Genomic DNA, 14,676 nt, shown 5'->3' with positions numbered 1-14,676 from the left:
AAAAGAGTGAAAAGTTTTGAATTCAGTTGGATATAGGCTTATTCAAATAGAGCAACTTACCTGGAAAAACCGAATATAATCATACAGGGGGGAAAACAGACCTTTAATGAAATAGAAAAAATTTTAAACCTTTTTGATGAAAAGACCAGAGATGCGTAGAAAATTTGAAATTCAAAAACAAATCAAAAAAAATAAAAAAGGAAAATATGAAATCATAAGGAGCTAAACAAAAGTAAACTGTTTATTTCCTAATACGAGGGAGATGATTAATATGTCCCCTCTGAACGGTATCATCATCAGAGGTCATAAGAGTCTAATTAGACAGAAGGCTTGGAAGTGGTTCTGTTATATCTTGATAACCTTAAGAATAGAAAAGGAAGGGAAGAGGAGAGTGAGAAGGAGAGAGGAAGGATGGAGAAAATTATTTCATATAGTGAGGGTGCTTACAAACAAGGAAGGAGTGAGTGGAGATGGTGGCCCTTGAACTTTATTTTCATCTGTCCTGGTCAAAGGAAGGAAGAATACACACAGATTTAGGTCCAGAAATATACTTCACTAATCAAGAAAAAAGGAGAGAGGAGACAAAGGAAGGGGTAGGATAGATTAACAGAGGGTTTACTCCTAAGCAAAACAAACTAAGAATACATAAAAATATTTAGAGCAATATTTAGGTGGCAAGGAATTAAAAATGGAGAGGGTCCCCATTACTTGGGAAATGACTGAAGAAGTTGTGGTATATAAATGTGATGAAATATTATTATGCTATAAAAATGATGAAGGAGACAATTTCAGAGAAATCTGAGATGACTTGTATTAACTGATACACAGTGAAGTGAGCAGAACCAGAAATTTATACAATGACAGTATTGTAAAGACAAACATCTTTGAAATATTTTGGAATTTTAATCAGTGTAATTCCAGATGACTCATGATGAATCATGCTACCCACCTCCTGATAGGACTTAGAGTGCAGATGGAGCCATACATACATATTTTTTTTTGGACAGGGCGAAATGTGGGAGTTTGTTTTCCTTGATTATATGTGTTTGTAATAAGCATTTTGCTTTTCTTTCTTACTTAATTAGAAAAAGGAGGTAGAAGGGAGATTTTTGCTGATCGAAAAAAAATTCATTAAAAAAAAAGCATGCCAGACTTCTAAAAACTGGATTAAAGACTGACAGATCTTATAACTCAGTTAAATGACATAGACTTTAATTTGATTCAGTTAAGTATGTGACTAAATCTCTTCTGTTATTTTTGTGAATAAAATAGGAAGATCTTGACTAGGTAATAGTATAGCCAAATAAATTATGGCACTGGTTGGATGGCTAGACCCAAGAAGTAGTCACTAATAGGGTGATACCACCTTGGGAGTAGTCTTATATGGAGTACCCCAGGAATGTGTGCTTGGCTATATGCCAAGATAATATTTTTATCAGTGACTTGGATAAATGCACAGATGGTATGCTTGTCAAATTTTAAGATGACACAGAGCTGGAAAGAATAGCCAAAACATAGGATGACATAGTCAGCATTGAAAAAAATCTGGACTCTAACTCTTTTGAAAAAGAACTTCTGTGTTCCCAGAATTATCTTACCCAAGATTCTATGATAGTTATTTTTGTTGTTGTTTTTTTTTGTTTTATTTTTTAAGAAAGTCGTCAGGACCTGGTATGCAGTGCAGAACCATAATTGTCTTAGGAGATTCCCCAGGCTTGGGAAGAACCTAAGAAGATCTCAGTCCTGGGGCCCCTCCCTTTCTCTGAAGGGAGAGGGTAGAGGGTAGACATCAGACAGGCCCTCCCAGACGCTCTCTTTAAGGAGGGGGCCCTGGGCAGTCACCTTGTCATTTCTCACCAGGCTAAAATGCTTCATCATGTTCTTGCATTGAGTACTCTCCCCTCCCTCTCCAACCTTTTTGGTTTTGTTGTCTTTCTTTGTATCCCAGTACTCAGCACAGTGCCTGGAACACAGTAGGCAGTTAATGTTTATTGGCCAGTGACTATTATTTATTGACTAATATGGGATTTAATAAAGGTTAATGCAAAGTCTCACGGGTCTTAAAAAAAAAAGTCTTACACGGTCTTAAAATAAATTCACTTCACAAGTCCAAGATGCGGTAGTTGTGTGGGTAACAATTTGTATGAAAGCAATTGTGGGGTTTCAGAGGACTGAAAGCTCAATAGAAGTGAACAGCATGATACGACAATTTAAAAAGCTAATGGTATCTACTAGGTCTGTATCCCAAAGTGAGTCAAAAAAAAAGAGAAAAGGACCTATTTGTACAAAAATATTTATAGCAGCTCTTTTTGTGGTGGCAAAGAATTGGAAATTGAGGGGATTCCCATTAATTGGAGAATGGCTGAACAAGTTGTGGCATACATCAGGATGATTTCAGAAAACCCTGGAAAGACTTACATGAACGGCTACAAAGTGAAGCGAGCAGAACCAGGACAACACTGTACAAAGTAACAGTAACATTGTGCCATGATCAACTGTGAATGAGTTGGCTGTTGTCGGCATTACAACGATCCAAGACAATTCCAAAGGACTCAACGCTGAAAAATGCTGTCCATCTCCAGAAAAAGAACTGACGGAGTCTGAATGCAGATTGAATCACAGCATTTTTCACTTTCTTTATTGTGTGTGTGTATGTATGAGTGTGTGTATTGGTCTGTGTTTTCTTTCACAACATGACTAACATGGAAATATGTTTTGCATGATTACACATCTATAACCTATATCAAATTGCTTGCTGTCTTAGGGAAGGAGAAAAGGAGGAAGGGAAGTATGGAGGGAGAGAATTTGGAACTCACAATTTAAAAAAATGAATGTTAAAAATTTTTTTTACTTATAATTGGGAAAGAAATAAAATATCATCAGAAAAAAAAAAAAAGAAAAAGAAAGAAGGAGAAAAGCTAAGGGTAGAGGGGCAAAGCTTCCAGGAACAAGAGGTGTAGTATTTCTGTGATTTGTCCTGATCTTGCATCTGCAACAGCTCTATATCTCTTGCCCAGCTCATAGTTTATATTTTATATTTATATATATACAGCTTATATTTTAAGAAGGCTATTGATAGCTAAAGAATGTCCAAAGGAGGGCATCTGGGATCATGAAAAGAACTTCGGTTCAGAGATTTGGAGCTGAAAGGGACTTTAGCTGCCATCTAGCCCAATCCCTTCATTTTACAGATTAGGTAACTGTGGTCCAAATTAGCAAGATACTATGCCCAAGGGCACACACATAGTAAGAAGCAGAGCCAGAGTGTGACTCTATCCCCAATCTAGTGAATCTACATTACCACTCTACCTCCCCTCATGCTATCTCAGGATTAGTCGACCGTAAAGAGAATATTTAATATTGAAGAAAGAAGACTATAGGTACATGACAGCTAACATCAAGTATTTGAAAGGCTGTGTTGTGCAGGAGGATTAATTTGTTCTGTTTGGTCCCAGAGGGCAGAAGCAGTGGGTGGAATTTTGCAAGAAAAACTCCCTAACAGTTAATAGCTCTCCAGAAACGAAACAGGAGTACTGGACTCCTCCTTCACAGAAGGTCTTCAGACAAAGGTTGAATGATCAGTTGTTATGGATGTTATGTTCAGGTATAGGTTGAACTGGATGACCTCTCAGGTCCCTTCAACCTCAGATTCTGCGATTCTCTGTCTGTTGGTGATCCAGAGATGTTAGCACTCACTAGCACTCTCACCCAAATCTCCTTTCTTCATCAGCTTCTTTACCTCAATCTCAGCACTTTTCTCACTCCCTGATCTTTTCCCATCTGCTGCTTAAGACTACAAATGGTGTTTGATTAACAGAGCATAGCATTTTCTCTGATTACCATTTAAAGGACAAATTTATATTAATGGTGTTATTGTGTGAAATAGCAAAACTAGAAGAATTAAAATTGAATTTAAGAAAAGCTCTCCCAACAGCTCTAGTAGAAATATCTCCCTCTTTCCTTTTTTTTAAACTTCATATTTCAAGAATCCACGATTTTACTGACTGGTCATTCCCTCCATTGATGCAAATTGCCACCCTTCACTGCTTTATTTGCTTTTCTTTTTGAGTTGTTAGGGGCACAAATATTAATCCTCTTTTGGCCAAGTTATTGATAAACTTCTCATCCCTGAGCTAGAATGACAGAGGGGTCAGTTTGGGGGCTCACAAAACTCCAGCATGCCCAGAAAAAACTCCAGAGTGTAGCTGGAATCAGGTTAAAAATGGTCTACACAGCCGTGTTAAACTCAACCAGTAACACATCCCTTTCAGTGGCATATTGACTTAGAAAATCACAATTTAACATTATGTTCTATTGTGTTTTTATTTATTTTGTTAAATGTTTCCCAATAACATTTTAATCTTGTTCCAGCTCTCAGAGAGGCAACTTGTTTGACATCTCTGTTCTATAAGAGATAAACCAGATACCATACCCTGTAGGATTTAACCCTTTCAACTCTGGAACTCCCACCTTGGTGACCACGCTGTCTTGATTGATGAGTGCTTCAGTACCAGCCAACCCCCAAACATAATTCACTTGCACCCTAGAGATATTCTTGCCTCCCAGCATATACTCATTTCCTTTCATCTTTGCTTTCCAGTTTTCAAACTATAATCAAATCAATATTGTCACTGCCTATGGTTTCATTCACCATGCTGGCAAATTTTCAAACCAAGCTACTCATTCAAAGTGGTTTCCCTATTAGAATGCAAACTCAGTGAAGGCAAGGACTTTCTTGTTTTTGCATTTCTCTACCCAGTGCTTAACACAATGGTCAGCACACAGTGAGTTTTGGGTACTATTTCACTCTTCCATGCAGGCATCCATTTGTTGTTGGACCTATTCTCAAAACCTTCTAAAGCTTGGAGTCTACTGGTGTTTTTAAAAACCTAGGATCACCTTCATGCCAAGAAAAAATACTGATGTATGGTTTTCATGAAAGAGTCCTTTTACAATGGCTATGGAGGAGATCTTATTCTGAACATTCCTATCTTGAATGATGTCAGGATGTGTGGGGTTAATAAGACAATGGACAAGGGCAATTTTCATACTTTAATCTGCAGTACAAAGGTACCACCTCTTTCTACTTTTACAGCCTATCTATCCAGCTCCCATAATTTTTTTCTCTCGGTTGAAAGCTCCTAAACTGTCAGGTTCTTAAGCCCTGATTTTTCATTTCAGTGCACTATGTGGTCACAGGACATTAGGAAGCTTTACCTTGATCTCTCTGAAATGCCTTCTCTACATGCCGTCCTCTCAAGGGAACACTAACGACTGAGTCTTGTCAGAGAAGGAAAGTGCTCCTTCCTGCCCTTTTAAAAACTAGAGCCAAGCATGCTTTATACTAAAAACAACAGCAGATTTCAAGTTATAAATTTTAACTTTAAATAGCATCTTGATATATCCTTATTGCCAGATACCAACTAGGAAATCCCGGAAAGGATTATGAAACAAAAGTTAGAAGCCTATGAGGTTAGGGATAGGGATGGGCCCTGTGATTTCATTAGTATGGAGAGCTCCAAAGTGAAGAAATTTCCTCCACTATTGTAGGTCAGCACCTTCCCTCCAACTTATAGTCTTAGAGAATTATTGAGAGTTTAAGTGACTTGCCAGAATCACACAGACATTAGAGCAGACTGCCTTGGGTAGGTGAAACATTTACAATATTCTAGTTTTTTTAAAATCCATATGAGTTTATTACCTTCTGATGATTATATTTTGGTACTGATAGATTTAATTCTCAATATAGGCAATTTAATTCTCAATAGGGCAGCTATATGGTGCAGTGGGTAGAGTTCAGGGCCTTAAGTCAGGAAGACCTGAGTTCAAATGTGACCTTAGATGAGACACTTACTAGCTATGTGACCCTGGGCAAGTCACTTAACCCTGTTTGCCTCAGTTTCCTCACCTATAAAATGAACTGGAGAAGAAAATGGCAAACCACTCCAGTATATTTGCCAAGAAAACACTCAGTGGAGTCACAAAGAATCAGATACAACTGACACAACTGAACAATAAATAAACTGGCAGTTCCCAACTTAGAAATATTCAACCTAAGAATAAAGAAAGGATGCTGCCAGAAGTCTTGCCCTGTTACAAGTGTTTTATTTTTTTTTAGCTGCTGACACGGGAGTCCAAATCTAGCCGCACCCTCATTATCTACCAAGGCTGCTCTCACCAAAGGTGCTGCCACCAGAGCCCCTCTTCACCTGACTCAAATTAATTTATCTACTTCCCTGACCCTGGAAGCCTCTTCCAACACTACCTTGGGAGCCAGAGCCAATATTCAGAGGGGTTCAGGGGACTCAAGGTTGAGGAATAAAAAGGGTTTGATATTGAGAGATTAGGTTTAAAGTTTTTGTAGGCTAGTCTGGGAACCTAACCATCACTTATAACCCTGTTTCTATGGGAAACTACATTCCAATCAACCACTTTACTAGAACACAACCCATTCATAAGTTGTGGACTGTCTGTATTATTATGAGAGGAATTGTGTTTTCTGCCTATTTCAAAGAATTCTCTCCTAGAAATTAAAGATCAAATTTGTTGCATAGCTTTCACTCTGGGCTTACATGAAAAGTGAACTTGAATAAATTTTCCCCAAGAAACAAGTTGAAACTATAATTTTAAATATTTTTATTTGTGAATTTACTTTCCACAGCTTCTCCTCCCAACTCTGCTTTTGGATCTCTGCATATATTAGCTGCTTACCCACAGTAGAAAATAGGCATAGAACTCATAGATTTTCAGATGAAAGAAGCTTTCTAAGTGAAAAGCCTGCACATATTATAACTTACAATTCCAAAGAAAGAAACACTGGGCCAAATACTTTTAAATTTAGTGATAATTCTACAATTCTCTGCTGAAATAAAGTTTAATATAATCCATACTTTAATTGATCTTTTTTTGAGTAGGCAGGGAATAGCTTAAAATGGAGACCTCAGCACATGGGGGATTGAAGACATCACAAACAAGAGCTTTAAAGAACTTGAATATGAGTAGAATCTCAACCCAGGAAATAAGTCTGCTTTGCTGACCTATAAGGAATATAGGCCTTAGAAAAAACTGTGGATATTATCCCTGCCTTTTGCCAGGGTAAGCTTATAATAATAATAATAATAATAATAATAACAGCTTTCATTATAAATCACTTTTACATACATTAGATACAATAGCACTGTAAGGCTGAAAGTGCAAGTCTTAATACCCGAATTTCGCAGATGATGAAACTGAAGATCAGAGAGGTCATGGGAACATACATAGACTTTAGAGCTGGAAAGGCCCTTTGAGGTCATTGAGTCCAACTACCTCATTTTACAGATCAGGAAAGTGATTCTCACAGAAGTTAAATTACTTGCTCAAGGGTACGTAGGCAGAAGACCTAGAATTTGAACCTGAGTCCTCAGGAACCAAATTCAAAACACATTCTAATTTACAATGCTGGCTCTTATATGCTAGGATTCACTTGAAGGTCACATAGTTAGCCAGGAGGTAGTCAGGAGTTCTAAATGAAGAATTAGAAAAGACTTTAGTGATGCCCAAATGACTCATTCGAGGCAGCTAGGTGGTACAGTGGATAGAGTACTGGGCCTGGGATCAGGAAGACTCATTTTCCTGAGTTCAAATCTGGCCTCAGACACTTACTAGCTGTGTGTCCCTGGGCAAATAACTTAACCCTGTTTGCCTCAGTTTCCTCATCTGTAAGATGAGCTGGAGAAAGAAATGGCAAACCACATTAGTATTTTGTATTAGTATTTTTGTCAAGAAAACCCCACATAGGGTCACAGAGAGTCGAACATGACAACAACAACAACAACAATAAAATGCCTCATTTTACAAATGAAGAAACTGAGACCCAAAGGTGTTAGGTGACTTTCCCAGAGAAGAGAGGTAGCCAAGATTGGGACTATTATAACATGAGTAGCAATTTTTAGAGCCATCCCTTTTCTGAATGTGATCACATTTCAAACCAACCTATAATGTATTTTGTGAGTTTAGTGTCCATGATATTGGCTTAAAATACAATTACGCTGGGCTGCCATAATTATGTTTTATATAATTTGAGCCTGGTACTCCTGAATTTTAGTATTCAATTTAATTTAATTCAACCAACATTTGTTAAACGCAATTATTTTAATGGCACTATGTTAGGTGCTGGGAACCATAAGAGGTGAAACTGTGGTGCAGAGGAAAGAGATCTACTTGGTATCAAGAGGTTTTAAGTTTAAATCCCAGTTCTTCCATTTACTTTTCTATTGGTATGTCCTTGGGCAAGTCACTTGACCGCAGTTTCCTCGTCTATAAAATGAGAGGGTTGGTCTAGGAGGTTCTAAATTCTCTTCCTGCCCTACCTTCCAGGAGTTTACACTCTACTATGGGAGGAGATACTGTGTAAACACCTACCTTCTACTGTGAATAGGTAAAAGGAGACTCTGAGATCCATAAAACATTTTCACTTGGGACTATACGGGAAGACTTCATGGAGGGGGTTTTACCAGCAGGTTAAATGAGATCTTGGACGTCTCTCATAGGTTTTGAAGAAGTAAATGTTCTGTAAACCTTAAAACACTATGTAAACGTGAGTTAATCTATTCAGTATCAGTCGTTTCTATATTATTTCTGCTAGATAATGGGCTTCAAAGGTCTTTTTTGGTCTAGCCTGGGAACCTAGCCACCACTTTAAGCGTATTTTCCTGGGAAAATGTAAACAAAAGAACTTCGGGACACAGCCTCGGGTCGGAGGCTTCTCCCCCAGGCCGAGCAGAGGGCTCAGCATTTCCAGCGCACCCCGCCCTCCAGCCTCCTCTGCCTCCCTCCCTCCCTCCCTCCCGCACTCGGTGACGTGCCGCAATGGCCTCTATCACACAGGCTCCGGGGGAACATGCGCACTGCCGCCACTTGTTTCTCAGCTAGCCCGAGCTCGCCGCCGCTCTTGTCAGTCTCCGCTGTGCGGGTCAGCGAGCGGACTGCCTGGGCTGCAGTGCCCCCTCGGGAATGTGACTAACCCGCGCCTGGGAGGCTTGGTGGCTTGGCCGTGCGTCTTCCACGCCTCTACCTTTCCTCTTCTCCCTTTCCTTTAGAAAAAAAGAAAGCAAGAAAGAAAAGAAAACCCAGCAAGTTCCATCAGACTGGAGACACACTCCAGAGGCTCGCACCACCGTGCAGCTTCTTTGCAGGCGACGGCGGCGGCACCAGTAGGAGTCGCCGGGAGCTGCTCGGGGTCGCGTGGCGGTCCGGAGGAGCCCCGCAGCCCTAGCCGCTGCTTGCTGCCCCACTGTAGGCTGTGGCTCCGGAACCCGTGCCCCGATCCGAGGCTGCGGACCGCGCCAGCCGCTTTCTTCCACCATCTACACTGCAACCACTGTCTCCTCCTGCGCTCCTGCTCCAGCTTCTGCTCCGACACAGCCGGGCTGGGCTGGAGCCAGGCTCCGCAATCCCAGCTGCCACCCTAGAGCCTAGGCTGGGGCCGCTGCTGCAGCCAAAGGCGTCTGGATCCCAGTAAGTTGAATACAGTTTTTCTGAAGTTGAATAAGGGGGCGGGGGACAGGGGGAGGAGAAACTGAGAGGCAGTGCTGGTTTTGCGTGTGTTTGTTTTTGTGGGGTAGGGGGGAGGGCGGAGGGAATCGTTCTGGGTGCTTAGAAGAATTGGCTTATGGCCCCCCTCTTTCTCTCCGGCAGTGTTTCTGGGTTAACAGCAGCTTGGGGCTGAGGGGTGGAAAGCGAGCCCCTACCTTCAGGCTGCACATAGAAAGGGGGAAGGGTGTCGGGTGACTGGTTGGGGTGGGTGGGTTACTTACTGGGTGACAACCCTTGAATCCCTGACGAAGGCACCAGTTGGAAGCGTGCTCCAAGAGGACAGGTGCTCTGATGGTATTTTGCCTCTTGCTAACCGCACATTACAAACATCTTGAGTATGTGGGTTTGTGTGTGTGTGTGTTTGTCCTAGGCTGATGTTGTGTCTCATGTTAAGTCTGCACTGGAGTTGATTATGCGGGTTTCGGTCAGGCTGGGACTGCAATGGACCCGTGTCTTTTGCGTGAAGGGAGCCAAGAGGAAAAGCTGTTTTTTCCAGGTCACTGGTCTGCATACTCTCTCTCAGCGCTCAGTACTGAGGGCCAGAGGTTGTTAGCGTTTCCAGCATCGAAAACAGATCCCTTTAGGGGGAAAATAGAGATCTACATGCAAATCCAACACTTCACGTTGGAGGTGGTATGGGAAGAAATATTAAAAGAAGCAACTTTGGACACATGTTTTTATGTAACTTTAGGAATGCTGGGGAAATTGACAAAGGGCAAGGATTCAAATTAAGAGGACTCAATGACTTTACCTAGCTGTCATTTTTAATGTAAGGAAAACAGTGAAGTCTCTCTCTGAGCGCGTGCAATAACTCCCTTTCTCACTGCAGTGGCTGCAGCTTTGGGGCTCCCTTCTGTTTGGTTAACATCCAGCTTCATCAGTATTTAATGCAAATGCTGACATACTATAGGAGCCTGCAGTTTGAATCATAGTGCACTTTTCAAATTGAAAAGCCTTCTCTTAATATAATAGCACAGAAGGAAGAGCTGAGTCTATTTTCAAAGCATCGCCAGGAATCAGATGCATAAATCACTTTTGAAAATCGGATAGATACACTGTGTACCCGCCTTCCAAGACTTTTCCTTATGTTTTTTTACAAAAAGTGGAAAACATGCTTGCCACACAGTTGTTGAGCCTGAAAGTTAAGTGTACTGATGGGCCTAATTAACTTAATAAACAGAGAGAATGATTTATAGGTAGCTGAACTCTACTACTTTGAAGGATAGAACTCTTTAACCTTTCTTTCTCATGTGTCCCCCAGAGGATTCCTTTTAAACATAGCAATATATCATTATTGGTGTTTAATTCTTGAATTGATTAAATTTATAAGAGAAGTAGATTTTGAAATTCAGCATTACTGTGAGGCTATTAGACGGTGATTGTTGAAAAAGATTAAAGAAACCGTTTTAGGTTGTATCTGATTTAGAAGCCATTGAAAACACTATGCAGAATTGATCTCATTTCAATGTCAGAATATTTTTCTTAATTTGGACTTAAGATAAAAGGAATTAATTCCATTATAAGCCTATGCACGTGCTAACACACATGACTAAACATTCAAATGAGAAAAAGTACATTTTATTTAAGATATTTTGGTTACACAAAACTCTTGTTCTGAGTTCTGTGTATGCATGTTGTTTAATGGAGTAGATTTTTTTTTTACACCTTAAGGCAAATTATTAATTTTTAATTTTTTTCATAGTTTATTTTTAAAAGTGCTATGGTTAGACCCCAGCAACTTATTTGAAAATATCTTGGTCTCCCTCTTTTAAATATCTACATATTTTAATAGGATATTTTATTAGGATATTTAATAGGATATTTTAATATGTAGGATATTTAATATTACTGGATAGCAAAAACTTACAATTTATGATAGTATAATATATCCTCTTTCAATAAAAAAATTTTATGTGTATCACAGTTCTAGAAAATGTGTTTCTAAATGGGATATGTTATAGGTCTTTGACTGGTAGAGGTAGCAAGAATTGTTGAGCAAATTGTTATTTTTCCTATGTGAGCATAATACTACTGATGTTTTCCCTACCTTTGTAAATACAGCTGAAATGACTTGCTACAGATCCTAAGCCACAAAAATCCATCAAATTTACCCATTTAACTTTTTAAAAAAAATTTTTATATCCTAATGCATCATCTATTTTTTGTGTGTTGCATCACAGTGTAAATTAAGAAATATTTCTCCTTTACATAAAATAACCATTAGTTTGTTTGCATTCCAAAATCTCTTTAAGAATGTATAATTTTCTTGTTATATTTTGCTTAAAAGCCTCCATACTCTAGTAAACTTCATTAAGCAGTCTTCTAGAGATTGAAAATGGGTTGTATGTACACTGATTGTAATGTGTATCTTTTTAATATCTCTAGGACCCTGATATGCAGTTGGGTGGAACAGTGGATTGGGCACTGGGCATGGACTCAGGAAGTTGTTGTTTCAATTGTGTTTGGCTGTGCTGTGACCCTATTTGGGGTTTTCTTGGCAAAGATATTGGATTGGTTTGCTATTTCCTTCTCCAGCACATTTTTACAAATGAAGAACGGAGGCAAACCATTGAGGAAACTGAGGCAAACAGGGTTAAGTGACTTGCCCAGAGTCACACAGCTGGTAAGTGTCTGAGGCTAGATTTGAACTCCAGTCTTCTTGACTCCAGGGCCAGTGCTTTATCCACTGTCCTCATGGTATTCAAGAAAACCTGAGTTCAAATTCAACCTCAGACACTTATTAGCTGTGTTCCCCTGAGCAAGTCACTTAACCTCTGCCTGCCTCAGTTTCCTCAACTATACAATGGGAATAATAATGGCACCTACCTCATAGGGTTGTAAGGATCAGATAAGATATTTGTGAAGCGCTTGGCGTTATAAAAGCTTGTCTCTTCCTTCCACTGAGATATGAGGGACACAGGCAATTGAGTTCATACAAACTCAGCCTTTTCATTAACTAAGATATTCTATAAAATATAATCAAGGCATCCAAGGCCTATGTTTATCCCCATGTTCCTGGAAAAACATGGCCTCTACCTTCAAGGAGCTTACGATCTACTAGTTAAGGGGATAAAAGAAAAGTAAATGTTATCTGGGCAGCTGGGTGGCATAGTGGATATAGTGCTGCTGGGTCTGGAGGCAGAAAGAGTAATTTTCTGTCCCCCCCCTTCCCCACAATATTATTTTATTTTTTCCAATTACATGTAAAAATAGTTTTCATCATTAATAAGATTTTGAGTTTAAAATTTTTCCTCCCTTCCTCCTTCCCTCCCTCTCCAAGACAACAAGCAATCTAAAATAGGGTATACATGTACAATCATATTAAACATATTTCCACAGTGATCATGTTGTGAAAGAAGAATCAGAATGAGGAAAAACCATGAGAAAGAAAAAAAAAAGTGAAAATAGTATGCTTCGATCTGCATTTAGACTCCATAGCTCTTTCTCTGGATGTGGATAGCATTTTCCATCATGAGTCTTTTGGAATTGTCTTAGATCATTATATTGCTGAGAAAAGCTAAGTCTATCATAGTTGATCATCCTACAGTGTTTCTGTTACTGTGTACAATGTTCTCCTGTTTCTGCTCACTTCACTCAGCATCAGTTCATGTAAGTCGTTAAGGTTTTTATGAAATCCATCTGCTCATCATTTCTTGTAGCACAGTAGTATTCCATTACATTCATATACCACAACTTGTTTTAAGCCATTCCCCAATTGATGGGCATCACCTCAATTTCTAATTCTTTGGCACCACAAAAAGAGCTGCTATAAATATTTTTGTACATGTGGGTCATTTCCCCTTTTTTGGGATATCTTTGGGATATAGACCTAGCAATGGTATTACTGGGTCAAAGACCTAGTAGTGGTATTGCAGATCAAAGGGTATGCACAGTTTTATAGTCCTTTGGGCATAGTTCCAAATTGCTCTCCAGAATGGTTGGATCAGTTCACAACTCCACCAGCAATGCATTAGTGGTCCAATTTTCCCACATCTTCTCCAACATTTATCATTTTCCTTTTCTGTCATGTTGGCCAATCTGATAGGTATGAGGTGATATCTCAAGAGTTTTTTTTAATTTGCATTTCTCTAATCAATAGTGATTTAGAGCAATTTTTCATATGACTGTAGATAGCTTTAATTTCTTCATCTGAAAACTGCCTGTTCATATCCTTAGACCATTTATCAATTGGGAGAAAGACTCATTTTCCTGAGTTCAAATCTAGCTTCAGACACTAGTTGTGTGACCCTGGGCAAGTCACTTAATCCTGTTTGCCTCAGTTTCCTCTTCTGTAAAATGAGCTGGAGAAGGAAATGGCAAACTATTCCATTATTTCTGCCAAAACAACACCACCACCACAGATAGGGGTCAAAAACAGTTGGAAACGACTGAAAAAACTTGAACAACAACAAAATAAATGTCATATGCTCTGTTTTGAAAGTGTCTGACCTTTTGAAGGTAGGAGAGGTCGCCTTTAGTGGGTGGAAATCATCAAAGATTTTATGAAGGTAACATTTGACCTGGGCTTTAAGGACTGGCTAAGATTTTGTCAAGCAGAGGCGGGAAAGAGTGTCATGGGTGAAATGAATAGCTTAAATAAAGTGCAGAGATAAGAAAATATAAGGAGTATAATCTAACATGACTGAAGGATAGGATACATATAGGAGAGGACTAGGAAATAAATTATGCAATATAAGTTTGAAGGGCCTTGAATACTTGGCTAAGGAATTAAATGTTTTTATGAAAAAGAATGATCTAATCAGGCCTCTGCTTTAAGAAGAATAATATGGAAACAGTATAGTGGAGAGACCAGTGGAGATTGTTCCAGTAGTCCTGGAGAGATACAATGAGACAATTCCTAGAATGTTGTGACTGGATATGGGTAAGAGAGGTAAAAGTTGACGATTTTGAGTCTGAGTGACTGTGAGAATGGTGATGGTATTACCATAAACAAGAAAGTCAGGTGGAGAAGCCTCTTTGATGGGAGAAGTTAACGTCAGTTTGGGACATGTTTACCTTGAGGTGCTGAGATATCCAGATGATGGCCAACAGGCAATTGAAAATGAAGGACTAGGAGGGAACTTCACAGAGAGATGTGGG

General features: G+C 39.4%; 1 protein-coding gene and 1 pseudogene across 2 annotated transcripts in view; both read left to right on the top strand.

The window, feature by feature from the left end:
- Positions 1 to 9,256, top strand: part of LOC114053926 — a 44,724-nt pseudogene extending 35,468 nt beyond the window's left edge.
- The window catches only part of LOC114053917 (phosphoprotein associated with glycosphingolipid-enriched microdomains 1-like), a 230,057-nt gene continuing 224,620 nt past the window's right edge, over positions 9,240 to 14,676 (top strand). For both annotated transcript variants that reach the window (XM_027877051.1, XM_027877050.1), the window contains exon 1: positions 9,240 to 9,498. The gene's annotated coding sequence lies outside the window, so the exon portion shown is untranslated. The remainder of the gene's footprint in view (positions 9,499 to 14,676) is intronic.

This window comes from Vombatus ursinus, unplaced genomic scaffold, assembly GCF_900497805.2.
Source record: "Vombatus ursinus unplaced genomic scaffold, bare-nosed wombat genome assembly UNPS02014812.1, whole genome shotgun sequence".
Lineage (NCBI taxonomy): Eukaryota > Metazoa > Chordata > Mammalia > Diprotodontia > Vombatidae > Vombatus > Vombatus ursinus.
Note: the sequence above shows the minus strand (reverse complement) of the source record. Positions and strands in the feature narration are given on the sequence as shown.